Source organism: Notolepis coatsorum, assembly GCF_963971535.1.
Source record: "Notolepis coatsorum genome assembly, chromosome: 1".
In the NCBI taxonomy this organism is placed as follows: Eukaryota; Metazoa; Chordata; class Actinopteri; order Aulopiformes; family Paralepididae; genus Notolepis; species Notolepis coatsorum.
Genome location: NC_140165.1, coordinates 93,611,193 through 93,627,348, shown reverse-complemented (window position 1 = coordinate 93,627,348; position 16,156 = coordinate 93,611,193). Strand labels below are relative to the sequence as shown.

At 40.6% G+C, this 16,156-nt stretch overlaps 1 protein-coding gene across 1 annotated transcript in view; it reads right to left on the bottom strand.

Moving 5' to 3' along the window:
* LOC311242966 (uncharacterized protein) overlaps positions 1-2,828 on the bottom strand; it is a gene marked incomplete at its 3' end in the record, with an annotated part of 158,673 nt that extends 155,845 nt beyond the window's left edge. Inside the window, exon 1 of the mRNA XM_084332030.1 lies at positions 2,752-2,828. The remainder of the gene's footprint in view (positions 1-2,751) is intronic.
* Positions 2,829-16,156: the final 13,328 nt, after the last annotated feature.

Here is a 16,156-nt window from a genome sequence, read left to right as displayed (position 1 = left end):
AGCGAGGGGACATTAAATGCGCATTCGCGGGAGCACGCGCCGGGAGCGCGCGTGCACGTGGTGCGTGTCACCCCAGATGATTTCAATAACGCACCACTGCTTGTGACTATTAGGGCTATTTGAGTGATGGGGTACTACTGGCGGGACTGCCGATAAACAATGCGGCCCCCCAGATTGATTGTGGACATTTTGTGGCCCTCACCATATACAAAGTTGCCCACCCCTGCTGTAGACTATAGACAATACTGTGTTGTAGCGTCTACTGTCCTGACTGTGACTACAGACCACTGTGTTGTAGCCTACTGTCCTGACTGTGACTATAGACCACTGTGTTGTAGAGCCTACTGTTGTGGTTGTCGCGCCGCCAGGCATGGAGGCTGTGTGCTGGAGAGCGCGAATGCAAGTCTTGTGGCTAGCTTCTCATTGATGGCGAGCTAGCACCCCTTTCCCATTACTGCCATACTGTAATTTCCTGTGGCATACGTTGCAAAAACACACACATGGTTCTTTTATTTTTTTGCACCATGAACTAAAAGGCTTGTTATCATACCCCGTTTCGTAGAGCCAAGCCCATCTTAAGTAATGCTTATAGCATTACTAGCTAAACGGAAATCAAGTTTCCACGCTCATACGGGCTCCGATGAGTATCAGAGGTAGATCAACGTGTGAGAAATAAGTTTCGTTTGGGTTTTGTCCGCTAAAGTAGGCCTAATGCAGGATTTGTGCACATGTGTTTTCTGACATAGCCTAATGATGTGAATGCGTTTCTGCTACTGGATCTACCTGCCTGTTCATTGTCTATGTATGCTGAAGGTCGATCAGACAAAGTTTAAAAGAATAAACGTGATTAAATCTATTACTTTTGTCCTGTAACATTTATATGTTTAAAGAGAATGTAGCAACGTATATCAGCCTATGATTTATGGTAAAGTCAATCCCGCTGGGGCGCGTCATAAAAAACATCTCCTGACTGAACTTTTTTTTTCAGGCAAAAATCATATTCTTATTTTAACGTCCACTGTATATTTTTATTTAATAGCGTTAGCTAAAAGGAAAAGACAACCCGTATGTCTGACAGCACTACAATTACATTTTCATATCATAATAACATAACAGGCTGAGTCTCACCGGTAGAGCCGTCGCTCTATGTATGTGTGCTCTGTGTCCAGAAATCCATTTTGTTAGATCCAACACTGTCTGAAAGTATCTTGCGATCATTATACATTTCCGACGACAAACTATTAGTGTAATCCTGTCTCTCAAGTCGCTGCGTGGCCTGCGTCCATTATTGTTAGTCAATATCAGTCCGCACACCCAAACACCAATGACTCTGCTTGGCACGGCCGTGGTTGAAAAAAATTCCCTTTTTCATCATGTTTGAAGCCGCTGATTGGCTACAAATCATAATACCAGGTAGCCAATTGACGGAAAATCTGTCACGACGCCGAATCAAATTGACGGAAATCTGTCTCAAGACGGAGCGCTTCCCTGTGGACAGATACAAAAAAATTAAAGGTGGAATCAAATGAAATGGGATATAAACTAAATTAAATAGGAGCACAATACAATGTTTATTTATTTTTACCCAGGGACAGTGCACATTAACACATTGGAGGCCAAACCCGAGATAAGTCTGGTTAACTCGCCATGCTCTGGGCGCCAAACCCGAGAAATCACAGGTTTTAATCGATATTTCTTTTATTCGCTATATCCATTCATTTTTCATCCATCCAGCCTGACGTTATCATTGGGAATGGATCTGAGCTCGCAAAGGGCAAATACCACCGCCTATCGTCTCCCGGATGGTATTGCACATCATTGGAATCCCTCTGGCTGGGGCTGTGCATCAATCTAAGAAGTCCGGTCCAGGTTTTCCTTCTCGGGCATGCAGTATCGTTATAACACATTGACTGGGGACACTCGGAGCAGCGTGGATTATGTGTTTTGGATATATAACATTGGATCAATAAACGCGATCAATATTTGGAATGGCGATCAGGAATTGGATTAATCTTTTTGCAGGACATCAGATGTGAGGTAAGGACTTTATGTTACGAATCTTGGGTTAATCAGATGTTCCTTTCACCGCCATCGGAGCGCGTGTGTGTGTGTGCGCCCTCTGCTGTTGGCGCCGGAAGTGTTAATGAACATCTTCAGTTTCCACATCAATGTAAATGTGCCAGATTTGAGCTAATTAGCTAGTTTCCATCTGTAGTCGCACCATGCATGTCTTTTATGGTGTGGGAGGAAACCGGAGTACCCAGAGGAAACCCACGCGAACACAGGGAGAACGTGCAAACTCCACACAGAAAGGCCCCCTGCTGGGGTTCTAACCTAGGACCTTCTTGCTGTGAGGCAGCAGTGCTAACCACTTTGCCACGTGCCACAGAATATAGTATAATTATAAGCCAGGGCTGTACACTGTGGTCAAGTATATACACTAATTCAATTAAATAACAATACAGTGGGATGGGATATTTAGCAGGACTGTGCAATTGGGCTAGAGATGTAAAGAGATAGAGGTAGAGAGATAGAGATGTAAAGAGATAGATGTAGAGAGATAGAGATGTAAAGAGATAAGATATGGAAAGAAATAGAGGTAGAGAGATAGAGGTAGAGAGATATACGGTAGATGGAAAGAGATAAGATATGGAAATAAATATAGAGGTAGAGAGATAGAGATGGAAAGAGATAGAGGTAGATAGAGATAGATAGAGGCTTGTAGAGAAGGGTACAGAGAAGTAAACTCACCTCATTTGGTTTCAGTCCCTTGGCCGCTTTATCCCAGTAATTTAGGAGAGCAAAAGGATATTCAAAGCGCGTCCAAGGTGGAGCAGCCCCTGGAACCTCCAACGCAGCACACCCGCCTGCTGGTGGAGCAGGCTCCACGGAAACCGTTGCTGGGGGAGTCGCTATGGCAACACCGGCCTGGTTTCCTTTTGGAGTAATACCTAGAAGAATAAAATCATCCTAATTAGAAATGCAAGAACATGTTAACCTGTTAAGCCCTATTTTCTGAAAATCCGCCTAAAAATACATACCTAAGTAAATGGAAGATTGCTCAACTTCTACAAGGTCCCATTTGCATGTTCTTGGTATCTAGGGACATCTATGGATCTCAGGGAATGTATTCCCAGTGACAGAAATATTGTGTCTGTTACTAGGCTTGAGTAAATTGTGATGAAACAAAGGAGAATATAAATTATGATTTTTCTTTGCATATTTGACAGTGAATAACACCATGCTAAAAATTACCAGACATGAAAAACTGCCACTGTGCTCGTTCAGTACCTTCTTGAGATCACGTGTAAAAAAAAAGAAAATAAAAAAAGTCTAAGCAAATGAATAAAGGGAAGATGATTAAACAGAAGGCTTTGTAGATACAGTACTGAATTCTGCCATCCGGACACATTTGAAATATTATTATTAGGGATGCACGATAATTATCTGGCCGATATCAGCAATTATGACGTCATCCCGATAAACCCAATAAAATTATTGATAGCTCCGATAATATACAATCTATTTTTTGGTTAACTGGTTCTGCGCCAAAAACGAGTATACTCGTTATTGCCCGCCAATCTAATAACGCCAACAACGAGTTTACTCGTTTTTATGATAGTTATTTCCTTTATTTGCTATTGGCATTCATAATTCATCCAGGAAGGCTCCGGGAGCCAGCTGGACCCTGTCTGATATATGGAAAATGGATCTAGCAGATCTACATCAAATAATTGGAAAAGAAATTCTCCAGGCGCATCGGCCACAGGTAAGAGAAATAAAATGTTAATTCCAGCTCGATTGTCCATTTATTTCATTGCAATCCATCTGCTGTATGATGTCGTACTGATTGATTGATTGAAAAGTTTATTAACAGATTGCAGAATGGGTACAGTACAGTACAGCTCAATACATACAATTGTTAACACTTTGGATGCCACTCACGGCTATTCTCGGGTTTACCGCCCGACCGTTGAATGCCACGTCACGAGTATTCTCGTTTTATTTTTTTATTAGCGATCTGAAATCATATTGCATCACGCGAGCCTACCGTTGGAGATCCAGGGACCGCCGGCGCTCAGATGTGAAAAAAGCGCCCCCTATCATCTCCCAGATGGTAAATCACCCTTTTGGAATGGACTCAATGAAAGTGAATGGGAGAACGGATTTCTGACTCCACATTTTACTTCTCACTGATGCAGCCGGGGTCTACCAGAGTTAATTCTGGAGCCTCTGAGCCACGGCGAATATGGGTTATACTGTACACACGATGGATCAATACAATTATCGATTTTTTCGAATGGCGATCGGAAATTGGAATAAACCATTTGGATACCATCTGACCTCAGGTAAGGAATCTATGTTATCAGTGTTAGGATAATCAGACTCGTTTTCACGGATATATAAGCGTTTATGTGATATGTGATATGGCTGTTTTGACTGTAAAAGCCATGAGGAAATAAGAGCAGCGATTATCAGCGCGCGGCACGAGCGTGCGTGCGTGAAAACGATTCATAAATAGGCCGACAAATGACAACGTTCTGGAATATTCCAGTAAAAGACGATTATCATAGGCATGGGTTGTTTTTTCCGCGAAAACTAGTGATTTTCAAAATGCTATCAAACGGAAATGAAGCGATAAAAAAACAATCTGCCTTGACAATGTTGACTGGAAAATGATTCTTTGATAAACGACGGGCAGATTAGACACATAGCCATAATTTAAAACATAGATTAGGCGATATTAACGTTAACATTGGAGTGGATGGTGGCATGCAAGGGGGTAAAAAGGAAAACACGGCGTGGCAGTGAAAGTGTTAAGGGGATGCAGACCAGAGAAAGACTTTCGTCTCGTTTACATCAGGGTCCCCCATTTTCAATTCATCATAACATATATGACACACACGACATACAGATAGACAGTACTGCTACATCTATACATTTATGACATACCAGATTTGCAAATACAGTACTGTTTGTGATACAAAAAGTGTCCAGAAAAAGTGTATAGAAACTGTACATTGGAGGATGTTGGGTAGGTGGGGTGGGGTTGGGTGGGTGGGTGGGGGGCTGTACATTGGAGGTGGGGGGGGGGGGGGGGGGTTGGGTAGGGGGGGGGTGTACATTGGAATACTGACAAAGCCATACTTGGTCATTTACTATACAACTGGGTTAAGGAAAGCCGTTACTGACAATCAAGGAATCATAAACGACCCCCCCCCCTTTCCTTCACGCATGATGGAGCATAATGTATACCGAGCATATGCATTTGAATTTTTTAATATAGCGTGTATAGGAACGAAACGCCAAACGATTATGTGTAATATGCGTCGGGCCTATAACTCGCGTTCTAGGAATTACTGCTATACACTTCAAAAACATACTTATATTCACGACGGTACTAACACGACAATGTATGAATGGAAAAATATAACGTTCCCACATCCGGAACGATAGATACCCGATGTTGAATGGGCCATAATAATGTCGATATAGCTATAATATTAAAAAAGTTACACAATTCCTGTGAGTCTATGGAACACATCTGTAAGGTTTTAAATAAATGTAGAAAGACAATGTACATATTTAAAAAATAGAATGAACAGAGCAGTGTTGTTTTGAAACAGTACAGTGTGTGTTAGTTTGATTTATGCTGCATTTTATATTGATGGCCTTCTAATTTGTTTGTTTATTTTAAATAACAATGACACTTTTCCTTTTGATAAGAAATCCAGCCATATTCCTTTCATTGTATTTCAAATACTTTACTTTACTTTACTTCACTTTAATTTCAAGCGGAAAACGAATCTTTCCATCAGGGAATTTAAACATTGTTGACATTGTTTTTGTGTGTTTATTTGATCACTTTGAGTGCGAGCAGGGGGCGCATGATTTAGCGCTCGAGTGCCAGCGCTCTATTCAATGAGAGGGCGAGCACATTTGCGAACGCATAAACTATATCTTAACACTTTGGGTGCCGGGAAACGCTTTACAGCGTCATTCCCGGCCATGCTCAAGTTGCCGAAGGACGCTTTACAGAGTCTTTAATATCAATATTTCAAAAATCTGTGATCGGATTCATATTTCCCCTCCGCTGGCCTGAGATCCACCAGGAGGACCCACTGAGCTCTCTGGCGGTTCAGGAGCGCCATCTGGTGGCCGATCGGCGCAATCGCCAAACAGGAAGTGCTGTGGAGGTTGTGCTGGTCGGCCATATTACTTCCGGGCACTCGGTTTGGCTGCCGGCACTCTGGCTCGTCACAATATATAGCGATCCATTGCCAATAACTCGATAAACAACATGATTTGGACGTATATAGTATTATACAAGCTGGAAATGGTTCATCAGGATAAACATCCCATAATCGAAAACGGTCTACACCACGCTGATCGTCCAACGGCGCGAGGAAGATCCGGTAAGATTCAGCGTTATTTTTGAACGTGTTCCATATAAACTGTTATGATGAACATATGACCCACACTAGATGAATGATAGAACGCTGCCCACGGAATTATAAACGATCTCCCGCCCATCCGGTCATCATCAGATCATACGTAGATCATTCTAGAAGTACGTCCAATTGAAATTTTTTATATCGCCCCGATTGCCATCAAACTGTATTTCATCATCAATATAATGCATTTGGGGCTATAGATCACGTTCTGGAGAAAGCTGCAGAAAGAGATGAAAACATACTTATACATTAGACCATACTTTACTATGAATATGTGAATGAAAAAGTTTAACGTTGCTACACAATGAACAATACATATAGGACTTTGAATGGGCCCTAATAATGGCAATGTAGCAATAGAATTAAAAAAGTTATAGCCATGCAAAGAAGGGGTACTTCTCCATAGACAAATAGAGCTGGCAATCTATGGTATATCATGAATTTAACCCATGGCACCCAAAGTGTTATGGCTATGTGTCTAATACGCCCGTCGGTTATCAATGACTTGCTTGCAGTCAACATTGTCGAAACTGATCATTTTGAAAAACGCTTGTTTTTGGAAATTTCCAGAAAGAAAAAGAGATTCCACAGGAATCGCCCTTTACTGGAATACACAAAAAACTATGTCATTTTTCGGCCTATTTATGAATCGTTTTCAAATAAACGCTAGATTATCGATAGTATATGTGTACTTATGCATGCTAGAGAAGCGGGCTGAAAAATCGATTATCTTATTTCCTGATCAGCACACACACATATAGGGCCCACGTTGATATATCTGTGAAAAAAGCTCTGATTACCCCAAGACTGGTAAAATAGATTCCTTACCTCACAGCAGATGTTCTCCAAAAAGATTATTCCAATTCCTGATCGCCATTCCAAATATCGATCGCGTTTATTGATCCAATGCTGGGTGCTCGAAACACATATTCCACGCTGTTCTGAGGGACCACAAAGACTGCAATCGGCTCGGATTACATGCCTGAGAAGTAAAATGTGGATTCCGGATTTTCTTTTCCCCATGCGTTTTCATTCAGTCCAATCCAATGGGTGCATTATCATTCGGGAGACGATAGGGGGCGGTATTTTCCCTGTTCGAGCTCAGAGAGAATCCCAGTGGTAACGTGAGGCTATATTGATGAAAAATGAATGGAAATCGCTAATTAAAAAAATAACGATTAATAACGAGATTTCTCGGTTGGCATGAAATAACGAGAATTCTCGTCGTTGGCACTCAAAGTGTTAAAGAAAGGAAAGTCTAGTGCTGGTTGAGCATACTTTATGTTGATGGCCTTTGTCTATAATGTGGCCACAAAAATAGAAACGTTTAACACTTTAACTGCCACACACGAGATATATGTGGTTGAAAGCCACTCACGAGATTTCTATCGTCTTTCAGATGACATAAGGGATTTTGGAATGGACTCAATGAAAATAGATGGGGGAAAAAATCCGGTACTCCACATTTTCCAGTCCACTGATCCAGCCGGGGTTTACCACAGTTCATTCTGGAGCGTCTGAGCCCCGCTGATCATGGAGTTCTACTGTATCGCGTTGGATCCATACACTTATCGATTTTTTCGAATGGTGATCAGGAATTGGAATATACCAGTTGGATACCATCTGATGTCAGGTAAGGACTCTATGTTATCAGTGTTAGGATAATCAGACTAATTTTGATGAAGTTATAGGCTGTTTTGTGAAATGGACTCTTTCGGTTTCACTGTAAAAGTCAGAGAGGAAATCAACGCGGCGATTATCCGTGCGCGGCCCGAATGTGCTTGCGTGCACGTATAATATTGATCATCTAGCGTTTATTTGAAAACGATTCATAAAAAGGCAGACGAATATCAACGTTGTGGAATATTCCAGTAAAGGACGATTTTCATAGAATGGTCCAGAATGGGCTGTTTTTTATCTGAAAACGGGTGCTTTTCTAAATGCTCTGAAACGGAAATGACGCGATAAAAAAACAATCTGCCTTGACAGCACTGGCTGGAAAATAGTCTTTGATAATGCGATGGGCAGATTAGACACATAGCCATAATTTAAAACATAGATTAGGCGATATTAACGTTAACATTGGCGCCAATGGTGGCATTCAGCGGGTAAAAAGGAAAACCCGGCGTGGCGCTCAAAGTGTTAATTAGTTAGTTAGTTAATACTTTGACAAATGTAGCCTACATTTTTCAGTCTGTTCGGTCTTTGTGTGCCAAACATTATTTAAGGCAAACTGCTGTAAACCTTTTATTTGTTTTCAAATTAATGAGAAGCATGTTTAAATATTTTTTTTAATAAATAACAACGTATATTGAACCAAACCGAAAACCGTGACCACAAAACCGTGATATGAACCGAACCGTGGGTTTTGTGAACCGTTCCACCCCTATATGTAACCCTAAAAAAAATTACATATACATACATATTACATATATATTGTTGGGGCTCCTTACATTTTGGTGGGTGCTCCTACATTTTGTACACCAGTGCTACCAAGTAAAAAAGTTAATTTCGAGCCCGAAGGATGGAAGACTGTGTTGAAAGAGAACTCTGAACGTTTATTCAGCATGATGTTTATTCAGCATGATAAAACACAACAACAGTCCATCACGTTAGTAGCTAAAACAGTCTATCTGCCGACAGGAAGGCAACACTTTATAGTGCCCGTGCGGAATATTCAATATACCAATATTCCCAACAACAGTTCCGTATGTGAATTGTGTCTAATCACCACAGGTGAAAGGTTTGCATCGGAAGCCACGGTAGAAGCCTCGGAATTTCGGTAGGTGAATTGCTTTCCTAGATGTTACTTATGTGTCAGTTATGTTTTAATTTTTTTTTAATCCTCTTTTTCTCCGCCTGATTTTCTATTTTTCTCCCCATCCCAAACGAGCGAATATTCATGTGTGTTGATGGTTATGGTGTTTTTTGTATTTTTTGTTTTCTTTATTATTTTTCATACAATATTGATCCTATGTATATTTTCTGACCCCCTTCTGATCTGGGTCTGGTGGTCGTGGGCTCTGGCTGGGGGGGGCCGCGGTTCGGGAGACCCTGCGGGTTGAGGCGCTAAAGAGGCTTGGTGCTTTGGCTCACGGGGGGGTCGGGCGGTGGGTCCTCCGGGGTGGTGGCTTGCGGTAGCCGGTCTTGGAGACGGAGGGGGCTCGGTAAGCACTTTTTATAGTATATATTTTATTTTATTACCCTTTTACTTTGTGTTTAACTACTTGACTGGTTGTGTATGTAAATATATAATAGGTCTAATTTATTGTCTAATCATTGTTGTGTTAGTTTGTGTTCTTGGATGTCTGTATGTATTATTGTGCTGTGTTGTTGCTTGTTTAAAAAAATGAATAAAAAAAAAGATTGTCAAAAAAAAAAAAAAAAAAAAAATGACACTTGCATCATTGAATCACTCTACCTTTGAGAGCAGGTCTAGCCTGGTCTTCTGTCTCCATCCCTCCATGGTCCTGCCCAGTAGAGGCCAGTAGAGGCCCAGTAGAGGCGGCATCGATGCTGGGTCGGTTCTCTCCCACCTCAGCCTCTTTGATCTGGAGCTCTGGGTGATCGTCAATCAATGACGCAGATGCATCTTTGACCAATGAAGAGGTGGCGTCTGGCAAAGTGGAATGGGCTTGTTTTGTGGGAGGGGGTTGATTTGTGAGAGGGGCTTGTTGATTTGTGAGAGAGGCTTGTTGATTTGTGAGAGGGGCATGTTGTTTTATGGGAGGGGCGTGTTGTTTTATAGGAGGGGCTTGTTTTGTGGGGGGAGCTTGTTTTGTGGGAGGGGCTTGTTGTTTTGTGGGAGGGGCTTGTTTTGTGAGAGGGGCTTGTTGTTTTGTGAGAGGGGCTTGTTGTTTTGTGAGAGGGGCTTGTTGTTTTGTGGGAGGGGCTTGTTGTTTTGTGAGAGATGATTGTTGTTTTGTGGGAGGGGCTTGTTGTTTTGTGAGAGGGGCTTGTTGTTTTGTGAGAGGGGATTGTTGTTTTGTGGGAGGGGCTTGTTGTTTTGTGGGAGGGGCTTGTTGTTTTGTGAGAGGGGATTGTTGTTTTGTGGGAGGGGCTTGTTGTTTTGTGAGATGGGCTGCTTGTTTTGCGGGAGGGGCTTGTTTTGTGGGAGGGGCTTGTTTTGTGGGAGGGGCTTGTTTTGTGAGAGGGGCTTGTTGTTTTAAGGGAATGAATGAATGAATGAATGAAGGGGCTTGTTTTGTGGAAAGGGCTTGTTTTGTGGGAGGCTCTTCCTCCTTTTCCCCCTTCTCTTTCTTCATGGTCCCACGTTTTCCTCTAGTCGACTCTGCAAAAGACATCATGGCATCAGAGTCTGGCAAATACAGATTTTGGATTACTTTAACCTCTTCCACCCGTGCAGTCCGGTACCGGACCGCAAATGCCATCACGTCATAAATCAGTCTCTCTAGACCAGCGTTTCTCAACAGGGTGCCTCAGAGAGCTGCCAGGGGTGCCTTACATAATTTTTATTTTTTTTTGTATTCGACTAAGAGCTCTTTTCGACAGATTAGTCGACTAATCGACTAATAGGGGTCAGCCCTACATCACGGCATAATTCCTCTTAAAATACACACTCCTTCTGACAACTACATCACTGCATAATTCCTCTTAAAATACACTCCTTCTGACAACTACATCACTGCATGCCAATATTATATATATATATCGATACAGCGACGCAAAGTAATAATAATACAAATATTATTGGAATGAGGTGAACGGATTGAAAATGTTATCTTAGATCAAACAGATTATGTATATATAATAACAATAACTTTATTTATATAGCACCATTCATAGATTGCAGCTAATAATAATAATAGCAAAATTAGACCGTAAACAATACGAAAGAAATTCAACAACAGAAAGTAATACCTAAAAAAATAAAGGTAATATGCAAGTACAAATAATAGAAATAAAAAAAAATAAGAATAATAAAGATATTAATTAATTTAAAAAGGTACGTTTTCCGCAGGTTTTTTGTCAACCGAGTCTACTGTCCTAATGACCTGCGGGAGAGTGTTCCAAAGATTTGGGGTGTAGTAGCTGAAAGCACTCTCACCGCTTCCATTTAAAAAAAAATTACAATGGGTACATTAACTCATTCAGAGCCACGCCCCTTTGACCATATTAGGGCTAGCGTGCCAGTAAGGAAGTCAATGGGAGGTCGGGGAAACACCTAAACTATATCTTAAATTATGGCTATGGGTCTAAAACACCCCTCACTTATCAACAGTGTTGTGCTAGTTACTGAAAAATAGTAACTCAGTTACTTTACTAGTTACTTCATTTCAAAGTAACTTCGTTACTGTACTACCCTCTAAACACTGATAGACCCTCTAAACACTGTGACATACCCTCTAAACACTGTGAGAGCCCCTCTAAACACTGTGACAGCCCCTCTAAACACTGATAGACCCTCTAAACACTGTGATAGACCCTCTAAACACTGATAGACCCTCTAAACACTGTGACAGACCCTCTAACCACTGTGACATACCCTCTAAACACTGTGATAGACCCTCTAAACACTGTGATAGACCCTCTAAACACTGATAGACCCTCTAAACACTGTGACAGACCCTCTAACCACTGTGACATACCCTCTAAACACTGTGATAGACCCTCTAAACACTGTGATAGATCTATCACGGTGTTTAGAGGGCCCGACAAACACTGTGATAGACCCGACAAACACTGTGATAGACCCGACAAACACTGTGATAGATCTATCACAGTGTTTAGAGCAGGGGTGGGCAATTATTTTTCCCGGGGGGCCGAATGAGCAACTGAAAATATGTTGGGGGGCCGGGCCAAAATTCCAAACTCAATTATGCATAATATACATTTTATTTCTATATAAAAAGCAGTAAATGGCATTGTTTTGACCCCTGGTAAGAGTGTATGTTATTATTTGGCAATTAAAAGGTGAGGTTAGCTTTCAAAAATATCATTTATTCAAATAGAATTTATTTCCAAAATGATAAACAAAATGTGAAACATTAATAACAAAGGGCATTTTGAGTTTCATATACTATTGAAACAAGGATTTTCTTAGCTTTCTAAAGACATCACATCATCTTATAGCAAAAATAAACAAGACATGTCACTGAACTGTGTAAAGAAAAGTGTCCCAGTTTTGTAGCCTTTTTTTACTTTACATGCCTATATTAAACATTTAATGTTTTCAGAACTGTGCAAAAAAAAGAAAAAAAAATATCAAGTGTCCCATTTCACTTGTTATATTTCCACATTTTAGTGTTCTTCAGTTCTTTTTTTTCATTCAGTGTGAGAAATCCAGTCTCTGTTGAGCTTTAACAAGTCCATCAAAGTCAGGTTGCATGTCTGAGGTGGAGATGCGAAGCACAGCTGCCAGATGTTCATCAGTGAGAGAGGATCTGTACCTGGACTTGGTAAACGTCATGACTGAGAATGTCTGTTCACATATGTAGGTGGATCCAAAGAGAACCAACATCTTCTGAGCATGTCTCCTAAGCGTATACTGTGCGTGTGAACGTTGACATGAAAAAAAAAAAAGTAAAAAAAAAAAAAAAAAAAAAAAACGAAATAAAAAAATATTTTTTATTTTTTTTTTATTTTTTTTTATTATCATGTAATCTTTCGCGGGCCGGTCAGAATCATCCCGCGGGCCGGATCCGGCCCGCGGGCCGTACAATGCCCAGGTCTGGTTTAGAGGGTCTATCACAGTGTTTAGAGGGTAGTTACTTACACCCAAAAGTAATGAGTTACTGTGAAAAGTAACTATTTAGTTATTAAAAAAAAAAAACTCATGGTACCAAAGCACCTCAAAGGCGCTTAAAACAAAATTACAAACATCACAAAACAAACTGGTCAGACTACTACTTGACCTGAACCCCAGAACCCACCTCACCCCTGCCCACTTTGACAACCTAGGATGGCTTAGAGTAGACGACAGAGTACAGCAACTTGCAATGGGCCTGGTCTACAAGATACACTATACGACCGGGGTACCCATGTACATGTCAAAATACTTCCCAAAGGTCAGTGAATACCACAACCACTACACCAGAGGAAGCTCAACAAATCATGTAAAACCCAGATTCGGCTCAAACAAGGGACTAAACACGTTTCGCAATTATGCCACAACAATGTGGAACGCCCTACCCAAAGCTAGGGGTAACAGTACTGTATATTTGAATACCGTTTATGTCACAAATGTATCAGTACTAAATACCTATATGTCCCTATGCCATAAATGTCATGTATGTTGTGTATGTCATAAATGTCTATATGAATTGAAAATGGGGGACCCTGATGGAAACAAGACAAACGTCTTTCTCAGGTCTGCATCCCCTTAACAATTGTATGTATTGAGCGTACAGTATTGTACCCATTCTGCAATCTGTTAAATAAAGTTTTCATTCATCCATTCATTCATACACCATCTTGCAAGTTGCAACGTTGTTTAAGATATCAATCAAAGCATTGCAACATTAGAATAGTTAGGATAGCAATTGTGCATGAAAGGACTATATTTATATTGTTTGATTAGTATTATGAGATTCCCTGGCAGATTTCATACAGTCAAAATCCGCTGATCAACTTGAGTTTCAGTGAACACATTGCACTCACCAAAGTCTGCGGTGGTCGAGATGTAGTAACGTTACGTTAGTCCAGTTGACTCCAGCAGCGCCTCAAACATGTTCTTTATCTCGTTTCCATGTTGTATATTAATTATCTCTCCAAGTAGTTGCTAAATGGTTTGTTAGTTTGTTACTGCGTTCTTTTTATGTAGATTCATAGCGAGCGTTTGTTTTGTTTACAATAGAGAGGGTCTATTTCTTTCCGTAGCCGCATTTCTGGTTTGCGCATTTCTGATTGGCCAGTGGCTAGGGCTGGGCGATATGGCCTAAATATGATATCACGATATTTTCTGACCTTTCGGCGATACACGATACACATCACAATGTTTTTCTTTTTTACCCCAAACGATTCATTATGAGGCTTACCAAGACAGTATTTGAGTTTGCAAGCTAACATTAAAGACAAAATAAAATACCCATGCATTTAGCATTTTTATATTATATATTAGATTTAGATTATTGGATTATTAGATTATAATATATTGCATATATTTAGCAATGAGATATTATATGATTTAGATATGAAATATGGTGAATTGAAAATGGGGGACCCTGATGTAAACAAGACAAAAGTCTTTCTCTGGTCTGCATCCCCTTAACAATTGTATGTATTGAGCTGTACTGTACCCATTCTGCAATATGTTAATAAAGTTTTAAATCAATCAATCAATCAATCAATAGCATTTTAGCATTTTTATGAAACTACTGTATATTTGTATGTCTCTAAATGTTTTGATGAATTGAAAATGGAGGACCCTTATGTAAAAAAGCCGAAAGTCTTTTTCTGGTCTTCATCCTCCTGTACTGTATTGTACCCATTCTGCAATATGTTAATAAAGTTTTCATTCATTCTGACGGACAACAGAATAATTTTGATTGACAGTCGAGTCTGCCAATTACGTCACACGGCTTGCACCCGCCCTGCTGTTCTTAGCACCAATCGGCAAGCGCCATTAGTTTTTGACTTCCTGAATGTCCGGTGTGCTGACATCAACAAAGCTACTTACATTAGCTCCCCGCAACCGACTAGTAGGAGACCAGTGCACCACAGGATGACTAAATGAGCCATAATGATTTTACCTCAACGAATGTTATAATAAAAGCCTTTCCATACATCTGTCTGATTGAAAACTTTATTAACAGACCGCGGAATGGGCATATCTCAACACAGGCTGAGATATGAACGAGTAACGTGTGGACCAGATTGACGCGACACAATCCTATTGGGCAAAACATCACGATATCCACGATACGTTGAAAAAGTGTATTGTTAATGAACTGTACCCGATATTTATATAATATCGTCATATCGCCCAGCCCTACCAGTGGCCACTGACTGACGCTCTCTGGTCAGAGAACGTCAGAGAACGTCAGTCAGTGGCCAATCAGAAATGCGAAAACCAGAAATGCGGCTACGGAAAGAAATAGACGCTCTCTATTGTAAACAAAACAAACTCAGGCGAAATCAAACGGAGTTAGGAGGACGCTCGCTATGAATCTACATAAAAAGAACGCAGTAACGAACTAACAAACCATTTAGTAACGGTAACAGCGTTACTGAATTTAAAAAGTAATGCGTTAGAGTACTAGAACGGCAAAAAGTAACTTCGTTACTGTAACGCGTTAGTCCCAACACTGCTTATCAATGACTTGCAGTCACAACATGTACAAAACGGATTGTTTTTTCATTGGTACATTTCCGTTTTATACCGTTTTGAATACGAGTATAGTTTTGGAGAATTCCAGAGAAATTCCGTGATAATAGCCCTTTACTAGAATACACAAAACACGTCGTCATTTTTCGGCTGATTTATGAATCGTTTTCAAAAACGCTAGATTATCGATAGTATATGTGTACTTATGCATGCTAGAGAAGCAGGCTGAAAAATCGATTATCCATGCCGTGGATACGGCTAACGGCTAACGTCACGCACACGCACACACACACAGCGCGATGGCAGAGAAAAAACATCCGATTACCCCAAGACTGGTAAAATAGAGTCCTTACCTCACATCAGATGTTCTGCAAAAAGATTAATCCAATTCCTGATCGCCATTCCAAATATTGAT